Source organism: Camellia sinensis, chromosome 11, assembly GCF_055761805.1.
Source record: "Camellia sinensis isolate YWXY chromosome 11, ASM5576180v1, whole genome shotgun sequence".
NCBI classification, from domain to species: Eukaryota; Viridiplantae; Streptophyta; class Magnoliopsida; order Ericales; family Theaceae; genus Camellia; species Camellia sinensis.
This window is the reverse complement of record NC_138971.1, coordinates 135642724-135660697: the sequence shown is the minus strand read 5'-3', so window position 1 is coordinate 135660697 and position 17974 is coordinate 135642724.

Below are 17974 nucleotides of genomic sequence, written 5' to 3'. Positions count from 1 at the left end.
AATTATCTTTTTGCCCCATGAGTATTCAGCCCCAGATTCTCGCCCAAACATTGTAAATAGTATAATTTTTTTTACTTTTTTTAGTAATTTTTTAATTTTTTAATTTTTTTTAAATAATACCAAATAAGAACTTAATGATTTTTTAGATGTAAATAGAATCTCCTGCCAAACAAGAATCATTTACTTGGTCCTCCTAGAGTAGTTTGACTTGCTGAGTTTAGTGCCAAATAGGTTGGTCAGGTAATTACTGACATCGTATGTAAAAGGTTAAACTCTCCTCTATATTTTATCTCTTTATATTTAATTTTATATATATATATATATATATATTGTAAATTTTAATTTGAATTTATTATGATTTAAATTGTATATTTTGTAATTTTACAGTAAAAGTTATCTATACAAAATTAGATTTATGATAATTATAAATATAGAAACAAATCACGTTTTGTTTTACAAAATGAATGGTTCAATTTTATTATTTATTTTATAAAATAAAATATGATATATTCTTGTATTTATAAATATTTGATGAAATTGATTTTTTTATATAAATAACATTTATTATAGGAATAAACGATTTAAATTATCAATGTAAATCTGAATTTACATTTAAAAAAAAAGTATAATTAATATGAAAAGATACAAATATAGAGAAGAGTTTTATCCTATGTAAAAACTCTTGCATGCTTGCCTAGCCATTAATTGAGTGGGAAGTCCATCGTTACCCTTTGTCTTTGATGACAGCACGACTATGGGATTTGAATAATCTTATACTTGTTTAGTGAGAGTCTAGGATAAGCTACAAGATGGGTTAGGTTAATCTAGATTAGGGAAAGCTATAAATGGAAAGAGCACAACATAGGGGGGTCTCTTTTCACACACTACTCCGGCATGATTTGAGAATTAATTAAAAGTTGATTTTTTAATTTTTTTTTATAAAAAATATATAAATTAATTTGATTTAAAATGAATTAAAAAATTAAAAATTAACCTTTTTTTTTTTTTTTTTTTTTTTTACTTCCCAAATGGTTCGTAGTATGCACATCCTCAAATTCTTTTCAATCATTTTAGTTCTTAGATATGACGTGGGCATCAAAAGAAGTGTTTCAGCAACATTTCTACCAGTTTGTTCACAATTATTAGCCTTGCCGGTTTTATGGAAATGAGGGTTCGTGTCACTATTTTGTCTATGGAAAATGTTTGAGGGTCATAATTTTTGTGGTTACAATGGCTCAAAACTGTTAAAACGATGTCGTTTTGGCATGTTTTGCATCCAAAACGACGTCGTTTTGACAGTTTTGAACCATTGTGACCACAAAAATTGTGCTCCTCTAACATTGTTATTTATCTATTTGCATAAATCATCTCTATATAATTCGTGTATTTAATAATTTTTTTTTCTTATATAAACTTCATTTGTATAACATTATATTTTCTTAATAAAAATATTAAATATATAAAATCTTTATAATATCTACAAAATTTCTATACATATTGATGTAATAATGATATTTTTACAATTATCAAATTATAGAGATTGGCTTGTCATTTTGACCGAATCCATATAAATCATCTCATTTGTAGAGAAGTACCACAAAAACCAAACAGATACTTACTAATAACCCCATCATAAAACTTAGGATTGGTTTGGGGTGTCCTAAAAAAGTGTACTTTTTGTCTTTTTACGAAAAGATGTGCAGAAAAGTAGAGAGGTGATATGATGAAAAAAAGATAAAAAGATAAAAAGATGGATTATATAGTAGATCCCAAACTAGGCCTTATTTTCAACTTCTTTTTGATCCTACCATAAAAAATTACAATTTAGTGAAATCTTCACAATTTAATTATAGATACATGAAAAAGTTAAGAATTTAATTACTAATATGTATAAAGTATACCATTTATTTAAAATTATTTTATGAAAATTTCACTAAATTGTAATTTTTCTTAAAACGTATATTCAAAACAGTTTTTCTTAAGTTTGTGATCTTTCTTGACTCTTTCACTTGAGTTTACTTTTAAGAAACGACCTTCTCAAATTTATTTGAAATAATTTAAATAAATATATTTTAAATTTTTTATAAAAATATATACAAAAAAAAATATAACTTAAATAAATACACTTATATAAATTTGGCAAGTGGGTTGGGGCTAAAATAGCCACAAAAGACAAAACAGGCTATTTTAGCCACAACAAACAAAACATCACATCTAACCCATAATCATTACACTCTTCTCTCACAAAAAAAAGCCAAAAAGCTAAAAAGCCAAAAAGCCCTTCCCAAACCAAGCTTTTTAACCCAGGCTAAAATAGCCAAAAAAGTCAAAAAGTCAAAAAGCCAACCCACTTCCCAAACGGAGGCTAAGTATCCTTAGTTAGGGAATGCCAAATAAAAAACTCCTGAGATTTTGAAATCAACAATGTTAGGGGGTCACAATTTTTGTGGCCACAATAGCTCAAAATTGTCAAAACGACATCGTTTTAGATATAAAACATGTCAAAACGATAATATTTTGATAATTTTAAACCATTATAATCACAAAAATTACGATCCTCAAACATTTTCCTCAAACATTTTCCTTTTAAAATGGACAGATAGTAAAGGATAGGGCAGTGGATTAAAGATGACAATGTCCAAGTGCTCTACTTGTAGGGGGAATCAACGAGCCTACTCTTTTTGTCGCCTTTAGGGGGAAAAAAAATCTATTTAATGGTCATATCATATGTAAAATATCACTAAGGTTTCGTGTGAAATGTGGGTCAATTTTTTGATTTTTTTTAATTTGGAATTAAAAGTTTTATTTGGAATAAATTTTTTAATTTTTTTAATTTTTTTTAAAAATAAAATGATTATAATTTAAATATAATATTTTATCTTATTAATTTTTTAACCTACTTTATATTTTTATGATTAAAATAATTCTAATCTAACCCAAATCTTCATCCCAAACAAACTTTAATTTGGCCAAAGATATTCAGGATTATTTTTCTGGGAATCATGAGGCTCATGTTCCTAGCCCTCCTCCTAAAAAAAAATTAAAAATCTTGAGTGGTTTAGAATGATTTAAATAAGTATAATTTTTGACTTTTTATTAAATATGAGTTAGATTTGAAGTGATGTATTAGAGAAAATAATGTAACTTAAATAAGATGATGTGACTTAAATAAGATAGTGACTTTTTAACTTTTTGACTTTTTTAGAAGATGATAAATAAGTCCTTACTACAATATAAAAAGTTAAGGCTAAGTTTGGCATCTTAAAAAAAAGTCAAAAAGTCACTATCCTATTAAGTCACATCATCTTATTTAAGTCACATCACCTCTCTACCACATTACTTCAAATCCAACTCATATTTCATAAAAAGTCAAAAAATACACTTATTTAGGACATCATAAACAATCCCTAAATATGATGGTGTTTAGATACGTGTTTAGTCAATTTTTTAATAATAGCTTTAGTACCTATAGCATTACCATTTGAAATAAAGTCATTATACGTTTTGAGATGGAGGCCCCATCCCTGGACATTCTACCTACTTCTTCCCAATCTTGTGAAGAGACATTACAACCATCACCACCCAATTCGCCAACTCTACAACTGTCCTCCCCGGTTCTTAGTGATTGTGAAATGGAGGAGCAAGCACTGGCTACTGGAAAAGTTTCATTGTCTGATAATTTTATGTTTTGTTATGCAGGCCGGTCAAAAAGAATTCGTGCTTCCATACCTCGTTGTCCTAAATCCTCTAAATTGATCTTTGACATTACTGCTGGTAAACGCAAGCGGGAGCCACGGATTGAGATTCCTACTCTGATCCCAGTCTTTTCAGGCCATCTCGGCGTCGAGCTTTTGGACTAGGCTAGGGGACTCTTTTGTTAGTGCTTGTTTATTCTAGTTTTATTTGTACTCATGATTATTATAACTTGTAATGCTGTTATTCTGCTTATTAATATATGGTGATTTCATCGTCAAAAAAAAAAAAAAAAATACATATACACTAAAATTAATTATATTTTATATATTGTTCACATATTAAAAAAAAATATGTGAATAAATTTATTTTCCATGTAGTTGAGCTTTGGAGAATCATGAAGGGTGTCATCATCCTGAGGGAAAGAAACTTCAAATATGCTACCATTATCAGGAGGGAAAGGAACTTCAAAAATGCTACCATTTAAAAAAAATTATACTTTTAGATTGTGCTTTATTGGACGGATTAAAAAAAGTACAAATTAAAAAATTTGAAAGTATGCAAAAAAAAAAAAAAATCATTAGAGATTAAAAAATGCATTGCATAAATTGTATAATTAAACAAAATAAATAGATTCATGATTTGATAAATTAAATTAAAATATCCAATAAATCCATATTTGATAAATTACATTCTAGAGCATGAAACATGATTAACAGAAATATTGAAAATAAGGAATCAAACCAAATTTTATGTGATATAATAGTGTTCTTAAAATAGATTAGCCGCCTCATCGTAGGTGTTGTAGGAACGTCGATTTCTGTCTCCTAAGATAAGATGGTTAGACCGGTTAACGCAAAAACACCTTCTGTTAGCTTTAGTGAACAGGCAGGAAGAATGTATATATGAGGAGACTAACTTGACTATAATCTGAGAGCAAAAATTCTGTACCAAAATCAAGAGAGATGGGTCTCCTTTTATACACAATGGAGGAGAGAGAAAAAACCTCCAGCCATGAAGGCTAGCAATTAATGCCCATGAAGGCTGGCAATCAATGCTCATTACTCCTACAAAACTGCTGGAGTAATGGACCAAAACTGATGGGACAATAATATATATAAGATATATATTCTATATACACAAGTGTATATATCTGCAGCAAACTTGGCCAAAAAAGATTAGGTTGGTGGAATACCAATTTGGCCCAGTCCAAACCCATTCTAGCAAGCCTCAAGTCCAAGCCCAAGCCCCAAGATCCATGGACCACGAACCCGGACCCAGACCTAGCCCAGGCCTAGTTTGGGAGGGCAGGCGGCGCGTACGTGTGGCAATTTTGCCATAACCAACTTGAATCATAGTCTTGGCCAAAGCCCATCCATTACTCCCTTCGAAAAAATTGGATGCCTTAAAGGGCTCATGCCCTTATCAAAATCTTGAGGTTTAAATACCCATCAAAGTTTTCCTTTACAATCAATGTAGGATTGGTAGTTATACACGATTCCCAATACCTCATTCATGAAGTTATCTTTATGAGACAATTTCTCATTCAATTCTTAATGTGTTTTGGTCATTCTTTTGTGGTGTAAAGACCTTGTTACAAAGAATCTAAACTCATTTAATCCCATCTCAACCAATGATTGGGACCCACTTTAATTTCATATTGAAGTTACCAAAAATCATTTTTTTCCAACAATCCCCCACATGAATAAATATTGACCGAATGAAGAAAAATAGACAACATTTACAACAAAAACTTGGAGAGAGAGCATACAGACTAACCCTACATCAGAGAAGGTAGCTGTTGGCCATGAGACTTTCGTAGTGAAAGCCTATCAGATTTACTGGCTGACCAGTGAACGTGATGTCTTGAACTATTATTCCGTTTGTGTAAACCGAGACAATAGACATCACATAGGAGTTAGTCCAACCATTGTTCTTGTTCTCACTGGTGTGTCCGGTATGGCCCCGGAACACTAGCCTGGTTCAGTCAGCGGCTTTAAAGAATTCGGCTTTATCAATTCTTAAAGAATCGACCCTAGTTTGTACTCACATAGGTGACCTATATAAGATATCTCATTATACCACGGTTGATAATTCATATCACTTAGGTCATTAAAAGTATTAGCTTAACCTTCCACCCCCACAGGGTATCACTGTACAAAGGAGTGAGCAAGAGGATTTACCTCTTCAGTGATTCACCTGTTACATGAAATTAGGTTGTCCCTTTGAACCTAGATCTTGGGATCTCCAGTCAACTAGGTTGGGTTTTCCATTTCGGTAGCATTACTAAAGGCCTTAACCCCATTCCTCTTGACAATGTTTCTACTAACTCTTGAGTTCAACCTTTGATTAGCGGATCCGCAATGTTGTCCTTAGACTTTACATAGTCTAGAGAGACAACTCCATTAGAGAGTAGTTATCGTATGGAATTATGTCCACGACAGATATGTTTAGACTTTCCATTATACATATGACTCTATGCCTGTCCAATCGCCGATTAGCTATCACAATGAATACAGATAGCAGACATAGGTCTCGGCCAAGATAGAATATCCTCAACGAATTGGTGAAGCCATTCAGCTTCTTCAGTTGCTTTATCTAAAGCAATAAACTCATATTCCATTGTTGATCTTGACATACACGTTTGCTTGGAAGATTTCCAAGACACGGCTGCCCCTTCAAGGGTAAACACATAACCACTAGTGGATTTAGAGTCCTTTATATTAGATATCCAATTAGCGTCACTACACCCTTCTAGTACCACTGGGTATTTGGTATAATGCAACCCATGTAGACACCTCATTTTTGACCGACCTCAAGACTTCGACGCCATCGGTTATGCACTCAATGATTGTGCATGTTTGTGCTTGTTTTAAGCACCCGAGGGTCTCGGCTGAGTGCCTTGTCTTTGAGCCTCTCAACTCTCTGTGTTTTGCCCTTGTTTTTGGGCCAAACCTTATTGCCTCTTACCTTGGGGGGGGGGGAGAAGGCCTTGCCGGCCACTTGTGGCACTTGTCGGCCACTTTCCTCTCTTGTAGGCCACTTCAAGTGGCCGGCCAGTTAAGGGAAGTGGCCGGCCGGCCACCTTAACTGGCCGCCGGCTAATTTTTCTCATTTTTAGATATTTTCAGATCTTTTGAGCCAGCTGTGGCTCACTGAACTCATCCTCCATGTGTATGGAGGGATCAAGCAAGCCTTTTTGCTTGCTTGCTCTATATAAGGGGAGCTCCCTCCCCCTTTAGAGGGGTTACAAAATTTTAGAGTTGAAATCTCCATCTCTCTCTCTATATATATATATATTGTGTGATATTGAGCTTAAAAGTGAGTTTTCTTCATACATTTGCACTAAAACACCTAGTCAAACACCTTTACCTTAGTGTTGAAGATCTTGGAGGCCTTGTTGGAGCTCTTTGGAGTGATTTTGGCTCAGACGTTGGCTGTTTGCTTGCTGTTTTAAAGTTGTGCTTCAAGGGTGAGAATCTACCTCTTTAAGCTTTGTTTTTGTACATTGGTTTGGCCACTCTTGCATGTTGTTTTTGGCCTAGCTTTCAACTACAAAAATCTCTTTTTTTAAGTGTTAAAAGTGATTTTTTGACGCCTTGTGGGAGTTAGGGGTGTTTCACCCCCTTGTGTGCCTTATTTTCTTAAGCCTTGTGCCATCTCTTAAGGCTTTTGAGGCACCCTTTGTTTGGCCTTTCTACCACTGAAACTCAGAGAAATTTCAGTGGTAGAAATCATGTTTTGAGGTCCAAACTAAGAGGGGGTGGCCTCCTCTCTTTGCTTCTTGGTTACATGTCTTGTTGGCCTACTTGTTGAGCATGCTTGTCTACCATTACTTGACTTGACCTGAGCCTACTTTTGACCTTGTTTCAGCATGTTGTAACTCTGTTTTGGCCTGGTTGAGTCACCTCATGCATGCTTCTTACACTTGTAGTGTAATCTTGCTAATTAGCCTTGTATGCTTGATGCTTTAGCCCATCATTCTAGCTTATTTTGGTCACACTCCAACATGCTTTTACCCATGTTTTAGCATGCTTTAACTCTATTTTGAGTGGTTTTGGTCATATGGGGCTTGCTTTGTATAGCTGTAGTGCAATGGACCTCACTAGCCTTGTGTTTTGATGCCTCTAGCATGCTTTGTTTGAGATATTTGCATGCCATGACATCATTTCACACATGATTTCAAAAGCATATTTCTCTATCACACTCTCATGTATAACACTCTTTCATTGCTTCTAAGAGTTAAGCCTTATGCCTTGCTTGTTGGCCAATTGGTATGCATGATTTTCTTGCCTTGTAAACTTCAATCTCAACATGATTTGGCCACTGTTTTGGCATGTTTGAGGTTTGTTTTGATTTGGTTTAGCCCTTTGAGGCTTGTGTTGTAAAGAGGTGGATCAACCCCTTTCATTAGCTTAATGAGTTAAGCCTTTGAGCATGCATTACATGAGTTGTTTGCATTTTTCTAAGTCACTTAGCATGCTATTTCAGTGCTGAAATGTGTGTTATTGCACTCCATTGTTTCAAACTTTCATTCACTTTGAAAGTGGCCTTAAGCACTTGTTGGCTTAAGCATGAACTTGAGGCATTCATGCCTATTGGTTTTAATCCTTCCTTGAGGATTTCTACTAACCAATAGCATGATACTTTCTTCCATGCTCAAGGCACTCGAAGCTTAGGTCATCTTCCAAATTAGAGGACTTTTCACAATTGGACTTAACCAATTAAGGAATGGTTTGGTAATGTAAATGAGTAAACAAGAATTGAGCCAAGTAAAACATGCCAAGATAACATATGTGTGTTGCATTGCATGTGTTTGGGTCGGACGTTAATCCAAACACAAGAAATACGAGACATTTCATACTCAAAGTGATGAAACGTGTTGCATTTCTTGGTCGCCAACACCCTTGATCATGCATGATAGGGTGGAGGCACTTTGAGTCATATGTGCGCATTCACTAAGCTTGTACAAGCTTGGTTTTCGAGCCATCATGCATTGAGATGCTTGATTGGTGGCTTGAGAGCCAAGTACCACACACCTTTGAGCTTGAGACATGATGAGGAGGGTGGTAGTACACACATTTCTAGCCAAATACATTGCCTTGGCTCTGTTGCTCTCTGTTGCAGCAAAGGCAGGATTCTGGAAAGAAAAATGGCTGGCCGGCCACTTGCACTAGCCTGCCGACCACTTGTACTAGCTGGCCAGCCAGTTGAAGTAGCCTACCGACCAGTTGAGGTGACTGGCCAGCCACCTGCAGAAGAAATTGTCCAAAGTGTTCTTGTTCTGGGGCAGATGCAATCTGGAAGCTCATATGATGTTTTGAGATCACCATGAGTGCAAACAGAGGCAACTCATGGCAAGGCAATGCATTTTCGGGCGAAGCAAACCGAGCATGCATATCTCCCTCCCCCTCGAGGCCATTTTACTGCTTTACTTAGCTAATTAATTTACCAGTTTTATAATTAATTAGTTAATGTGTTTAGCTAATTTAATTCATCTTTGTAATATTCTAATTAGCCTAGACTAGTTAGTTAATTTAATTCAATTGTGTTGTAATAATTAATTAGCTAAGTTAGTTAATTAGTTGTTTTGTAATAAGTAGCTTAGCTTAGCTTAGCATAGCGTAGTTCTTATTTATTCGGATCCTCCTTCGAGAGGGCGTATTGTTGTAATAAGAGTGCGTGTGTGTATGCATGTCTTCCAACCCCACTTATTTCTCCCTTTTACTTATCAGCTTTTGATGGTTACTTTAGGGTCATTTTTCAATTAGCATACCTTATGCTTTGCATGTGTGCATCATTCATTTGTATTGCATGCATCGGGCTCGGCGCATCATTCAAACTGCATTGTATTTCAATACTTCTTTGAATACAAGTATCGAATTGTTGCATTCATATGCCATCTTAGATAGCCGAGCCTATTTAGTTGCATTATTGCATGCGTTGCATTAGGCACTTAACATAGTTAGGATCATGCATTATTTCTAACTAGTTTTTTGTTTTGGCTTGGAGTACACTGTAAGTTTTACGCTTTAGCATACTGCATGAGATGTGTGTGTTGCCATGATAGCATGCTTGCCATGAGGCTATTTGCTTAAATGCTTAACTGCTTGAATGCTTGTGGGCGGAAACTTTATTGCCTGAATTGGGACAATTCATCAAATGTGAGTTTTAAGCCCACTTTGCGGAGTGGCAACATCATGTTTTAAGCCCACTTGAGGGTGGCAAATCCGCGCTTTAGCCTACTTGTGAGTAGCATTTTCAAACCATTTTCGAAAACAAACATGAATTGATTTGTTCCAATTCTCGTGATTGAGTCTATACTTGTATGCTGTGCGCATCACATAGTAAGTTAGCTAATAACCGGAATGAGAACACATGAGGTTTTTTAAAATAACATATCATGCTTAGTAGAGGCCGATCCTTTGATCAGGCGAGCGGGGGTGCTCATTTCAAGACCTTCCCCTCTCGTATCCAAGTTCTTGAGCCGAGACAACTTTGGTGATGACGAACACGTGGCCTTTGGCACGAGTCAGGGTTTCCTAAATTTCCCCAAAACAAAATATTTAGGTGGCAACTCTGTAATCTGGCAATGCAATCTATGTTTGGCACTTTTTTTTTTTTTTATTCAAAATCGATTTTTCAAAACTAATTGCCAGATTTGGACTCTTTGGTGTTTATCAGTCTCATATTGCACTTTGTGAGATTAGATTCAGAACCGTGACAGGAGTTCGAACAGTAGTAATACCAATTCGCGCCTCTCCAAAACGGGGGCGCGCGAAGAAAGTCGGTTGCTACAGTTTCTGGCGACTCTGATGGAGATTTAGAGAACTTGACTCGTACTCATGATATGTTGTTTTATCTATATTTATGTGTTTCTCTGCATTGCATTCGCATTAGTGCGCCTAGGACACAGTGTTTGCCATATGTTATTCCTGAACGGTTTGCCGGAGGCTTGCTTGGAAAAACGTGCCATAAGGCTGACCGGTTATGGGCTCTGCCACGATGGGAACACAACCCTTGGATCGAGATCACCGCCAAGGCACCCTTTTTGACCAATCGACCTAGTTACATATCAGAAGCCATAGAGACCATTCCAAACTAGGACAGATTGCTCACTCGAATGTAGGTTGTTTGAAACCGTTGGCTTGCGTAGCAAACCCCTAGTTCTTGACGAATTTAGGACAGGGAAACTTTACCCCACCATAGGGGTGCTTTGGCTCTCACTTGCTTGATATGTGCTTTTAGAGTGTGTCTCTATAGGAATGTATGTATCAGTTGTAAGGTTGGGTATCAGTCTGCGAACATCAGTGTTTGAGGGTATCAGTATTGTGGCAGAAAATTTGGGGACAGAATTCAGTAAAGAGCACAGTCATTCAACTATGCTCATATCTGTTTTGGTGAAATCAGACTGAGATGCTGTCTATTTTCTCTTTTGCTAGGTAGTCTTAGAACCATAACTTTAGAAGGCTCCAATATCCCCAGGGTACTCTGGACTTGTATCGATAGACTTTGTCAGGTTGGAATTGGTTCAGAAGCAACTTGTGTTTACCTCACCCCCAGTGGTTACAAGACAAAGGAGGTTCAAGCAGAATTCACCAGTGCAGTTTCTACAACAGTCACCCCTCAGTTCACCCGGGTCTAGTCTGGCCTGGGAACAGTCGTCTGCATTCAGCTCAACACGAGATCAATCACCCATTCCCATGGCTCAGTATCCCCTAGCCAGTGTGGAAGAACAGATACAACACCTGCAACAGACAATCGAGGCACTACAACAGGATATAGTCCGTCAAGCTGAAGTCACAGCTCGTCAGGCTGAAGTGATAACCCGGCTACAACAATAACAGCTACAGCTGGTTGCGGCCTCTGCATCTTATACACCTCCTACAAGTAACCCGACACCTGGAGCCACTGCCCATACTGCTAATGTCCAAGAGACTCAGGGCAATACGGCAGAGCCAATCCCAGAGCAAGCCTCTAAAGCTCCGGTCTATCAAACCGAAGCTCCGTTTGAATTTGAAGTTGACCCAACTGCACTTAAGGTCAATAAACTGGAGAAGTTATTGAAATGAGCACAATGAATGAACTCCATCCCGGCTTTAGAAGATGGGTATGCTAAATCTGTAGTTACCTTACCGGAGCGGTTTAAAATGCCACATATCGATCGCTTCGATGGCTCCGGAGACCCAATGGTGCATCTCCACCTGTTTTCTGATATCTTGAGGCCAATGGGTTTGACCTCGGCCCAGAAGTTGTCTCTCTTCTGCTGAACCATGTCTGGGATAGCCGCAATCTGGTATGCGAAATTGGAGAACTCTATGAAACAGAACTGGGAAAAGCTGGCTGAGGCCTTTATTGCTCAATACTCCTACAACACACAGATCGAGGTCACAACTTATGATCTCGAAGTCACCCGCCAAGAGCCAAAGGAGGGTTTCTCAGAGTTTGTGACGAGATGAAGAGCAAAATCCTCGATGGTGGCTACAAGGCCTTCCGACAAAGATCAGATCAGGATGATTGTTCAGAATCTGCATAGCAAGTTGCTGCAAAAGATGATCGTCCTACCTTTGTTTACCTTCCCAGACCTTCACGAAATGGGGGTTCAAATCGAGGATGCCTTCAGAAAAGGGATCTTTGTGGAAGATAATGAGCTTGTGAAGAAGACTGTTGTTCGTAGTTCCAATGCTACTACTGATGGTAGTATAGCTGCGAAATGCTCAGAAGTAGACACTATCACCATTTCCCTCAATGGCCAAAAACCAACCACTTCAACTCGGCCCCAAGCCTGAAATTTTCATCCTTTTTACATGAGTCTCTCTCAAGCTTTGAAAATGCTGCGAGAAAAAAGGTACCTAGAGCTCCTAGAACCTCAACCCCTTCCAAATCCTCTTTCACCAAGATATGACTCAGCAAAATACCGTGCCTATCATCAATAACACGGTCATGACACAAACCGTTGCATTCAACTCCGTCATAAGATTTAGGATCTTATTGACAAAGAAACCATTGCTCCACCAAAAAGACCTTGGGCTAGTACTGACCCATCACCTCTCCATCTCAATCTAATCCATACACTCCCATCCACCTTCGACCCCAGCATATACATCACCCCAGTCCATTTACCCAAGCCTGAGGTGTTTATCCTAAAAAGCATGAACTTATGCATGATGGATGCACCCGAGCTCCAATCATCTCAAACCCGTGAACCCACTACTTCTGAGCTGATGAGAATGATTAAAGATTTGCAAAGAACTGTGGTAGATTTAGCCTTTGGAATTTTGGCTCCATTATCGACCACATCGCAAGCCAGAAGTTTCAATCCAAAAGGTTCCTCAATCTTGGGGCAAACTGCAATTGAAAAGGGCCAACCTGAAGCCATCTCAGATCTGGGTGGTGGTATGTCAACAACAATTGGTCTTCGCTTTGATAGAGTGACCCCATCTTTTGACAAAGTGGAGGCAAGTGGTAAAAACAAGGTAGGGGCAGGCATTGGTTCCCATCAACATCTTCAGTGGGCTGTTGAGGCTTTGAAAGCCGAAGGACTGAACAAACAGCAAGTGTTGGCAGTGGTTGCAAAAGCTGTGGATGACACTTTTGTCACTCAAGATGAGAGCATTTTGAATCAGGGGGCAAACAACGGAAAGGGATGTCGTACCAGAAACACCCCTTTCAACTTTAGTCCTACATCTGTCGGAGATCAGCAAACCCAGTCAGCACCTGCCAATCCTTTCGCCAGTACATCCAACCCGACCACCCCACAACCAGTAAAATATCCACCCCGGGGTCAGAGGACTTTTACCCCACTCTATATGTCTCTATCAGCGGCCTGGAAGGTCCTGATCAGAAAGGGGCATCTGAAGCCCCTGGAACCACGCCCATTGCCAAATAATCTCCCTCACTCACATAACCCGGTCAAGTATTGTGCCTTCCATTAACAAATCGGTCATGACACTGACCTTTGTTTTCATTTTCTCCACGAAATACAAGATTTGATTGACAACAAGGTCATCGTCGCACCAGGTCCTGCAAAGTCTATCGGCACTGGATCGGTGAACTTGGGAGATAATGTGACTATGTGATCGGGGGATGAACCACCTGCGGATGGCGCTCAGTTTACTCCAGATGTGGCGGATAGCACGCACTGTTTTGAGCATGTACAAATGTTGTTTATTTTACTTTCTGACTTGGGTATTGAGTCAGTTTTGTTATATTGTATTGAGTCTGTCTTGTTGTATCGAGTCAGTCCTGTTGTGTTAGAGTCAGGTGATCTCGAGGGTGTTACCTCGGGCATCATTTTCTTATTTTATGTTTGTCTTTTACACTCTTTCTTTTGAGTCTATTTCTGCCACTGAAGCCAGTTGTGCCAGAAGATCTGAATGAAACAGCAGTGCTTTTTACCTACTCTTCTGTGCCTTGAAATCATTGCATTGACCTAAGTTTTTCAAAACTTTTTCTAACATTGTGACGAAAACAAAGAGGGAGGAATTCCTCGGGATTTGCAAAAATTTGGTCAACTGAGAGAAAGAGAGGCATGCTAAGCCCTTAATGAATGAAATCATGTTTATTAATGTGAGTACTGAGAAGGATCTTGGCTTGATCCAGATTGGTTCTACAGTGCCTTCAGCTTGAGCGACTAGTCACTTTCTTAAGAAGATTTCAAAAAATATTTTGCGTGGTCCTGCGAAGACATGGATGGAATCACTCTCAAGATTATACAGCATAGGATCACTCTCGGCCTCGAGACTTGACCCCTTTGCTTTCAAACCTTGAACTTGGATTCAGAATGTTCAACGATCAACCACAATATGAGGCTTGTATGGCTAGATTTGAAGTAGCCTTTGAACTAGGGGTAATCAGGTCGTATGACATCAGAGAAGGCCTGCCAGGCCAGATTTGGAAGCAACTCTTGAACTAGGAGCAAGACGTTTAGATCAAGAAGGTTAGATGTGATCGAAAGAAGCTTGCAAAGCTAGATCAGAAGTAGCCCTTGAACTAGGGGCAAAAATTTCATATGTGCTCAAAGACTCAAAAGATGGGTCATTCCGTGAGCCAATGAGGACTGGCAAGAAAACAAATTCCAGAATCTGAAAGAAGAAAATTTTCGCTGAAGGATAATCAAGTTCCTATCCACAACACTAGGGGCAATTCAAACCCGATTGGAGGGACTCTTACATCATCAACGAACAACAGCCATTCTCCTGGATTCAAATGGCTTCGAGATCTTAAAACCAATCAACATGGACAAGTTGAACTTTTTTACCCTTGAGAGGCTCGCTGGGCCGAAAACCTAGAAGGGCGACCCAGGCAAAAGTTAGAGCAAGAAAAGAAGAAAAAAAGAACAAAAATGAAAAAAATGGAAATGAAAAGAAAAAGAAAAGAAAAAAAGAAGAACAAATGAAAAGAAAAGAAAAACAGAGCTCGCAAGGTTGAAAACTCGGAAGGGCGGCTTTGGCAAAAGTTAGAGCACAAAAGGAGAGGTTAATACCCGAGTGTACCTTAACCCGAAACTACGTCAGGCCTGATTCCCATGTTTGGGATACGTAGGCAACTTCATCATGAAGTTTGGCCCCAATCATTTTCAGCCTACTTGGCTTATCCATGTTGATTGGTTTATCCTTATTCAACTCGGCTATCTTATCCATGTGCAAAATTGGCTCGTTTTCGTTCAAAAATCGGATTGTCTTATTCTGTTTCAAGATTCAACTGTAAGGCAATTCAAGTTCAGATCTGAGGTTGTGCATCTCAAGAGTAAATTCTATGTTGGTCGAGCAATGGCCATTTACAAGAACAGTTTTGAGGATTTTTACTAAGGTTGACTAATTCTCTCGAAGATTATTCCATTTTCCCAAAACTGGACCATTTCTTGGACCAAAAAAAGGAAAATTTTCAGTGTTCACAACCTAACTTGCGTGATTTCAAATCAGAAAATCGAACAAGTGTGTTAATCTAACTCTCATGTTGGTCAAAATTGTTTTAGTAGAAAGCCAAAACAAAAAAATGGTCAAAATGATGAACTAGGGGCACAGTCGAGTCAGGTTTTTTGTCTTTTCCCCCTTGTCAACATACTTGCCAGAAAGGGCACCATAGTTGTTAGAAAAGGGCACAATTGAAGCTGATAGTAAAGGGCTGAAAGCTCTCTCATCCTCCAAGCAGCGAGGTATCAAGCCAAGTGCGAAGCACGAATTGGAAATTGAGCTGGATATTCGTTTCCCTTAGCTGGGACAATCACATCTAAATTAGCGTCTGACCTGGAATGGGGACGTAGAGAATGCAATGTGTGAGACCAATCAATTGTATACCAGGCCAGTGGGGCATTGTTGTAACTCATCTCAGTCAAGCTAAGCCAAAGGCATCGTCAACTGATGTCAGTTGCAGATTTGCTGCACATCCAATCGCATCACAACCCCTCTGTGGGAAAAGCTCACTAGCTGTGAACGAAAGAATGAGAATTTGGCAGAATGCTAGGGCAAGAGCCCACAGCTTCCTTTTTATCCATCAACCACCCAGGGGAGGGATAAAAAAATAAGAGAGATTGAAGAATAGAGAGATGTGCGTTAAGAGAAACAGTGAGGAAAGGGTTTTTCAGAAAAATAGAGATTGAGTGCTAGAGTGATGTAAGAATCACAAGTGAGAAAGAGTGGGAAACAATATCCGAAGAAATAGGCTCCTCGTGAATTGAAAGGTCTCCCACCGATGGATATCAGAGTGTTCGTTTGTTGTGTTTGTTGTTTTTGTTTGTCTCGATTCTTGTTTTGAGTCGTCTCGAGTGTCAATAGTTGTGTTTAGGTTGTTTTACATTTGTTTTTCCTTTGTTAAGTTGTTTAGGCTGTTTTACCACTGTTTCCTCTTTGTTGAGTCATTTTGGCTATGGTTAGTCGTGGGCTCAATACCCAGTCGAGAACTCATTTCTCAATTTCAAAAACAAAAAATTGTTTTGTGCCCAGAGTGCTATGCCATTCTCAACATGATCTGCAAAACAAGATTCTTTCTTTCATAAACCGCAGGGTTCAACCCAGGTCATGTGAGAACAACAAAACAAGGACCTATCTGAAGCTACTTAGGTTCCGGATTGCAAAAGAAAAGAAAAGTGGGAAAACTAGAGCATCTGAGTATGTTTCAATTTCAGCAAATTCTGTGATTGCATTCCGGGTGTACCTTCTCAGGCCTCGCCATTTCTTTGGAGTATGAGTGTACCTCGACCCCAAGTGTAAGCCTACTTCTAGTCAGAATGGCAATTAAAGCAGTATGCAGATGTTACCCCTCGCCAATATGAATGAGATGTATCTTTCTTGAGCTGAGCATGTTACGAAGTCCTCTGAGAGGCATGATATTGTATGTACGGTTCATTCAGAGAAGTTTCGGATAAGATCGTTCATGTCTCGGTAAGAGAACGTCTTCCTTCATCTTGTGTATCTATCGCACATGTTCACCTTTGTGTATCTATCGCACATGCTCATCTTGTGTATCTATCACACATGTTCATCTTGTGTATCTATCACACATGTTCATCTTGTGTATCTATCGCACATGTTCACTTTGTGTATCTATCGCACATGTTCACTTTGTGTATCTATCGCACAATAATCTTGCTCAGTCTATTTATCACAAAATCATTTGTTTTGTCTATGCACCTTGTATCATTATTCGCACTATTTTGTGCACCTCTTTGGTCTAGGAGACCTTAAATCCTCTGAAGGTGCAATTCCTTTGGTGTTTGTCGTGTCCGAACGAATTCCAGTGGTCTGGTATAGCCACCTGCCTGTGTTTGTGGTGAGTTCCTAGGAGATCAACTGAGACGGTGAAAACTAGAGTTCGAATGGCCGATGCCTAGAACGCAAGGGTTCGGGATTTCTGAGACTAAAGTTTGGTTTAAATACCCAGGGGTGTATCCTCGGCTTGAAATTTGTATGGCAGCCCCATAGGTTGAGGAAGAGGGTATGCACCTCAATTCTGGATACTGAACCAACTAAGTCTGTCACTCTGTTGGAGAATAGGGAAAGCTGCGAACATAGCCAGGGAGAAAAGTAGTACCCATGGTTTGGAAATACAAGATGCAGAAGAGGAAGATCCCCAGCAGCATGAGGTGAGTCATTGTTGATTGCCCCTGTAAGGTACCTTCACCTCCAGCTACTACATCATCTATCGTATCTATCGCATCTATCGCATTGTATATAGCATTTATCGCATGCATCTACTGCATTGTTTTACCTGCATCCTTTCAATGTGAAGCTTAGTCTAGCATGTGCTCATACATTTCCTTCGTTGAAGCATGGTTTTGTGA